Genomic DNA, 7,467 nt, shown 5'->3' with positions numbered 1-7,467 from the left:
AAGAGGAAACCGAAGACGTCAAGGGCCGAAAAGAAGGCCCAGGCGAATGAAGATAGCAAGAAGTCTAGGGTAGGCGCCAATCGCTCCAGAGGCGATGCCCTAGTCATCACGACGGACGAGGCTAAGTACTCGGACGTCTTGAAGGCGATAAGGAGTGACGTCAAGCTCGGTGAACTCGGCGCCGACGTACGTCGAATAAGACGTACCCGAAGTCGAAGAGCTCGTCACGGCACTGCGGCGACAGTGTGAAGTGGAGACGCCCACCGCAGCCGTTCGGCTACAGAAAGGTCCGGCAGGGACGCAGGTAGCATTGGTTCGGCTATCTGCAGCGGACGCCTCCAAGGTAATCAAGTTAGGGAGCGTCAGGGTGGGATGGTCGTTGTGCCCTGTGAGCATATACGAGCAACCCGAAGTTTGCTTCAAGTGCCTGGAACCGGGGCACAAGCAATGGGACTGCAAAGGCCCAGGCAGAAGCAAGCTCTGCTGACGCTACGGATTGGAGGGACGTAAGGCACAATGCTGCACAAACCCTCCCAATTGTTTGATTTGTCCCAGCAAAGCTGTGAACAGCAAGCACCCCATGGGGGGTTCGAAGTGCCCGGCGTTTAAGCGTGCTGCAAATTTACAGTGCAGGTAACGCAGCTGGCTTGCTCGGCTTCGTCCGTGTGTTTGGTGTGCGCAGGTTTAGAGGAAACGGCGGAACACTTGTTGTTCGTGTGCCCCGTTTTCGCGCAATGCGTGACCACATGCTTGCCACATGTGGTCTGGACACTACCCCGGACAACCTAGTCCGGAAGATGTGTAAAGATAAAGTTGGCTGGAACGCCGTTTTATCGGCTATCGTCCAAATCGTCTCGGAGCTACACAGAAGGTGGTGCGTGGACTAGAGAAATGGCTAGTTCAGGCGCAAATAAGAGGTGGTTGGCGAATAGGCCCTATCGCAGAGAGGTCAATTTGGGGTGCACGCGGCATCATCATTCTTAATACCAGCCGTGCAGACGGAAGCAGGCGCAAAGTCGACCCTTCCCACCTTCCGAGGACATAGGGCGTCGTAAGGCCACCTGGAAAGCCGGCAATGCGCTGGCACACATGCCCAAGGAGCACAAGTCAAACAAAACTGGTTGCAGCAACCTTATTGTGACTGAATCTGGTCACACATAAGTTAGTGTTACCTATGTGTAACATGTGTGCTGCTCGGGTGGTATCGTCTGTTGAAGTCTGTTGAGCAGATTCCCCTCCATTGCTTAGGAAAAAACACACACACAGACATCACCTCAATTCGTCGAACTGAGTAGATTGGTATATAACACTATGGGTCTCCGGGCCGCCTATAAAAAGTTCATTTTTGGAGCGAACATATAGCATTTAGGTATACTTAGTATACGCGAAAGGCAAAAAAGATATCAAACAATAACATCTAATTTAGTAAAAACAAAAAAGCCGAATGTACGGTAGGCCAAATGATCCTAACATTTGAAACTGTTGACAAATGGCCTCAACCCGTAAAAGGCCGGAATGGCACTCACCTCACCGAACGATTTTCACGACCTCAGACTTTTCTCAAAGGGGATTAGTAGGACATGCTTTAAGCCTTTGAGCGCACCGCAAATGTCTATGTTTTTTCGTCACAAAAACAAAGTAGATACATGAAATATATTGCGGGCAGCAGGGACTATGTCCAAGGGCTTGACGATCCCTCCCCAGGCCATCTGCGAGTTGTGGCGCCTGCCTAGGATGTGGTGGGGTTTGACAGTGGGCCCTGTTAAACCTCTATATAAAAAGCTGCATGTATCCGCAAGTAGGCTCCGCCAAAGCGACCGTGTGCCGCTCAAAGCGCACAAGCCCAAGTCCTGGTGTTAGGTGGGACGCTAAACAGCCCTGACACGACGGCCCTCCGACGAGACAGGAGGTTTGCGCAGGCCCAATAAGCCGCCTTTAAAAACAACTATTACGAACGACATAGAAGATAATACGACTCGATACAATCGGCAACGACCTAGGCGACGAATAAAGGATCACGATTAGAAGCTTGGAACATGGAACTGCAAGTCGCTAGGCTTCGCAGGTTGCGATAGGATAATCTACGATGAATTACATCCCCGCAACTTCGATGTCGTAGCGCTGCAGGAAATCTGCTGGACATGACAGAAAGTGTGGAAAAGCGGGCATCGAGCGGCTACATTCTACCAAAGCTGTGGCACCACCAACGAGCTGGGAACCGGCTTCATATTGCTGGGAAAGATGCGCCAACGCGTGATTGGGTGGCAGCCAATCAACGCAAGGATGTGCAAGCTGAGGATAAAAGGCCGTTTCTTCAACTATAGCATCATCAACGTGCACTGCCCACACGAAGGGAGATCCGACGACGAGAAAGAAGCGTTCTATGCGCAGCTGGAGCAGACATACGATGGATGCCCACTGCGGGACATCAAAATCGTCATCGGTGACATAAATGCTCAGGTAGAAAGGGAAGGGAGGAAATGTATAGACCGGTCATCGGACCGGATAGTCTGCACACCGTATCGAATGACAACGGCCAACGATGCATAAACTTCGCAGCCTCCCGCGGAATGGTAGTCCGAAGCACCTTCTTTCCCCGCAAAAATATCCACAAGGCCACATGGAGATCACCTAACCAAGAAACGGAAAACCAAATCGACCACGTTCTAATCGACGGTAAATTCTTCTCCGACATCACGAACGTCCGCACTTACCGCAGTGCGAATATTGAATCCGACCACTACCTCGTCGCAGTATGTCTGCGCTCAAAACTCTCGACGGTGATCAACACGCGTCGGAGTCGTCCGCCGCGGCTTAACATTGGGCGGCTACAAGACGGTAGACTAGCCCAAGACTACGCGCAGCAGCTGGAAGTGGCACTCCCAACGGAAGAGCAGCTAGGCGCAGCATCTCTTGAAGATGGCTGGAGAGATATTCGATCCGCCATTGGAAGCACCGCAACCGCTGCACTAGGCACGGTGGCTCCGGATCAGAGAAACCACTGGTATGACGGCGAATGTGAGCAGTTAGTTGAGGAGAAGAATGCAGCATGGGCGAGATTGCTGCAACACCGCACGAGGGCGAACGAGGCACGATACAAACGGGCGCGGAACAGACAAAACTCGATTTTCCGGAGGAAAAAGCGCCAGCAGGAAGATCGAGACCGCGAAGAGACGGAGGAACTGTACCGCGCTAATAACGCACGAAAGTTCTATGAGAAGTTGAACCGTTCACGTAAGGGCCACGTGCCACAGCCCGATATGTGTAACGACATAAACGGGAACCTTCTTACGAACGAGCGTGAGGTGATCCAAAGGTGGCGGCAGCACTACGAAGAGCACCTGAATGGCGATATGGCAGACAACGGTGGCGGTATGGTAATGAACCTAGGAGCACGCGCGCAGGACATGCGACTTCCGGCTCCGAATCTCCAGGAAATCAGGAGGAGATCGGCCGGCTGAAAACAACACGGCCCCTGGAGTTGACCAACTACCAGGAGAGCTGTTTAAACACGGTGGTGAAGCACTGGCTAGAGCGCTGCACTGGGTGATTACCAAGGTTTGGGAGGATGAGGTTCTGCCGCAGGAGTGGATGGAAGGTGTCGTGTGTCCCATCTACAAAAGGGCGATAAGCTGGATTGTAGCAACTACCGCGCAATCACATTGCTGAACGCCGCCTACAAGGTACTCTCCCAAATTTTATGCCGTCGACTAACACCAATTGCAAGAGAGTTCGTGGGGCAGTACCAGGCGGGATTTATGGGTGAACGCTCTACCACAGACCAGGTGTTCGCCATACGTCAGGTATTGCAGAAATGCCGCGAATACAACGTGCCCACACATCATCTATTTATCGACTTCAAAGCCGCATATGATACAATCGATCGGGACCAGCTATGGCAGCTAATGCACGAAAACGGATTTCCGAATAAACTGATACGGTTGATCAAGGCGACGATGGATCGGGTGATGTGCGTAGTTCGAGTTTCAGGGGCATTCTCGAGTCCCTTCGAAACCCGTAGAGGGTTACGGCAAGGTAATGGTCTTTCGTGTCTGCTATTCAACATCGCTTTGGAGGGAGTAATACGAAGGGCAGGGATTGACACGAGTGGTACGATTTTCACGAAGTCCGTCCAGTTATTTGGTTTCGCCGACGACATTGATATCATGGCACGTAACTTTGAGAAGATGGAAGGAAGCCTACATCAGACTGAAAAGCGAAGCTAAACGGATTGGACTAGTCATCAACACGTCGAAGACGAAGTACATGATAGGAAGAGGCTCAAGAGAGGTCAATGTGAGCCACCCACCACGAGTTTCTATCGGTGGTGACGAAATCGAGGTGGTTGAAGAATTCGTGTACTTGGGCTCACTGGTGACCGCCGATAACGATACCAACAGAGAAATTCGGAGACGCATAGTGGCTGGAAATCGTACGTACTTTGGACTCCGCAAGACGCTCCGATCGAATAGAGTTCGCCGCCGTACCAAACTGACTATCTACAAAACGCTTATAAGACCGGTAGTTCTCTACGGACACGAGACCTGGACGATGCTCGTGGAGGACCAAAGCGCACTGGGAGTTTTCGAAAGGAAAGTGTTGCGTACCATCTATGGTGGGTTGCAGATGGCGGACGGTACGTGGAGGAGGCGAATGAACCACGAGTTGCATCAGCTGTTGGGAGAACCATCCATCGTTCACACCGCGAAAATCGGAAGACTGCGTTGGGCCGGGCACGTAGCCAGAATGTCGGACAGTAATCCGGTGAAAATGGTTCTCGACAACGATCCGACGCGAACAAGAAGGCGAGGTGCACAGCGGGCAAGGTGGATCGATCAGGTGGAGGACGACTTGCGGACCCTCCGCAGACTGCGTGGTTGGCGAAGTGCAGCCATGAACCGAGCTGAATGGAGAAGTCTTTTATGTGCAGCACAGGCCACTCCGGCCTTAGTCTGATGATAAATAAATACATGAAATATATCAAGTGGAAGAAAATTTGAATTTTTCCTATTTATCTTATTACCGTAGTTACCGATGTTGAAACCATATATTCCTTATTTATTATTGACCTTACCTCTGGTCATATTTCTTGAAATCTTGTCACGTAATATACCAAATCGTGTCAGACAGGAGAGTAAAACATCACAAACAAATGTGGAGATGGAATTTATTTGTTGAGAATACTATTGGGGACATTCTAATTCATCCAAAACATTCATGAGTTCAGGTCTTGAAATCTACCATACAAGATAAAGCTAATACGCACATTAAAATACGCTCAGTACGCCCTACGCCCTAAGATATGTTAGATTTATTATCCTACATTTCAATGCATGCAAGGTCATCCAAAACGTTCTTGAGTTCAGGTCGTCAGATCTACAATCATGTAGAAGCGTGATGCGTGTTTCAAACCAAGCTCAAGTCAAGATATCAAGTGATCAGATCAAAGATATCAGGCGATTTATATGGAAAAATTTGGCTTGTCCCCAAGTAATATTCTAGAATTCGCGAATCGTTCTGAAATGTAGGTCGTAAGGCCTATGCGGTAAAATCCTTCAAAAAGTTTATGGCATCCATCAAAACTCTTCCCAATTAATCCTTGTATTCCCACACACCGAAGGCCATCCAATACGTTTTTGAGATCATGTCGTCAAATCTACAACCATATAGAAGCGTATGCTGTGTGTCAAACCAAGCTCTGTTCATTCTGTTGAATTCAAAGATTCTAGCATTCTAGAATTCACAAAACATTCTAAAGTTTAGGTTTTAAGGTCTAAGCAGTCATGGCATCCAAAATGTCTTCTGCTTCAATCAAAATTTTCCTATACAGACCCTTAAACGCCTGTCAAGATATGCAATATCTGTTTTCCTACAATACAGCACCTGCAAGACCATCCATAACTTTTTCGATTTCAGGTCGTCAGATCTACCATTATGAAGAAACGTAATGCGTGTTCCAAACCAAATTCAGGTTTTCTGCTCAGTTCAATGATTTCTGTGGATCTGCACATTATGGTTTTACTCATAGTGACGTTCTGGAACATGACTTAGCCCGGACGAGAGTCCACTTTTAAAGAAGTGATCGCATCCACCATTGTTTTATTCCGAGCAAACACATATTTTCAAAGAAGGGTCCCATCCATCATTGCCATAACCCGAACAAACGCCTACCTATAAAGAAGGAATCACATCCACGCTGCCTTATTTCCGATGGATATGTTTTTCTAACACATTAATCATTGCTTTTCACTAGTCAAACCATGAGCTCAATGGAAAGATAACAATAAGAATTGCCGGCTAATGCATGCTTTTTACAGAGGGATGTCTTTTAAAATTAGTATCAACTGGTGTTCCATTCCATTCCGTTTTTTCAGCACCGCTAAGGCCGTTCCAACATTTAATTCAATTTATGCTCTACTGGTAACCGAAAGGTCAAGGGAGGTGGGGGATAATAAAAAATTAACATTAAAATGAAAAAAATAAAAACTTCCCGGATTTGTTGAAGAATGCTTTGAAAATCCTCAAAATTATCCGATTTTTTTGTTACCCCCTCAAAATATTATTTTTGTGCAAAAAATCCGAAGGAGGGGGGACATAACTGTTTTTAAATATTTGAATATCTGCCTTAAAAAGAAAAAAAATAATGAAAAATAAACAGCGCGTAAAACTTAAATTGCGTAAATTTACTCTGTTCTACGCTGGAATGGTCCTCTGGCTTACAACTTGCATGAAATATTGACGATTCACCTAGAATATTCTATACATTTAGTCCATATCCCGCGTGGAGTTATGCTAATATTGGCGTTCCATTTATGTGCATGATTTTTAGCGTAAATTTCAGCGATTTTTTCTATCTGCGTCAATGTCTATCAATATCAAACATCTAATTTAGTATAAACCAAAAAAAAAGCCGAATGTACGTTATGCCAAATGATCCTAACTTTTGACACTGTTGACAAATGGCCTTATGCCAAATGGCCCGCTCCCATCCTGAATAATTAGTTTTATCAGAACATTAAACGTAAGAATTTCTAAAAAAATCGTTGAAATTCAAAATACTTTCATCGACGAACCGACTAAAATGATCGGGAATACCAAAATATTGTCGAACATCTAGTAAGTACTATCAATACACTATGCCCAGAAATGCTTCCCACCCGAAAATATCCTAGCTAGTACCGAGGAACGAACTCGCCATCCCCGGGAATTTTACACTTTTGTTTGCCAGATAACTTGTTGTAGAATAAGGGGAAAAAAATAAACAGCAGAAAACACTTAATTCGACCATCGAGACTACATATGTGGAACGTGCGTATGTAGCAACATGCCGGCTATTGCGGAGTCAGTTTCTGATACTGTTCTCACGTTGTCCTTCAGATGAGGATCTACCTACCCTACATGCACTTTTTGTTTAGAAAAACAATCAGAATAACATCAAATCAATACTAATAAGCATGAGAACTATTT

The sequence above is a fragment of the Armigeres subalbatus genome, chromosome 2 (genome assembly GCF_024139115.2).
Source record: "Armigeres subalbatus isolate Guangzhou_Male chromosome 2, GZ_Asu_2, whole genome shotgun sequence".
Classification (NCBI taxonomy): Eukaryota; Metazoa; Arthropoda; class Insecta; order Diptera; family Culicidae; genus Armigeres; species Armigeres subalbatus.
Note: the sequence above shows the minus strand (reverse complement) of the source record.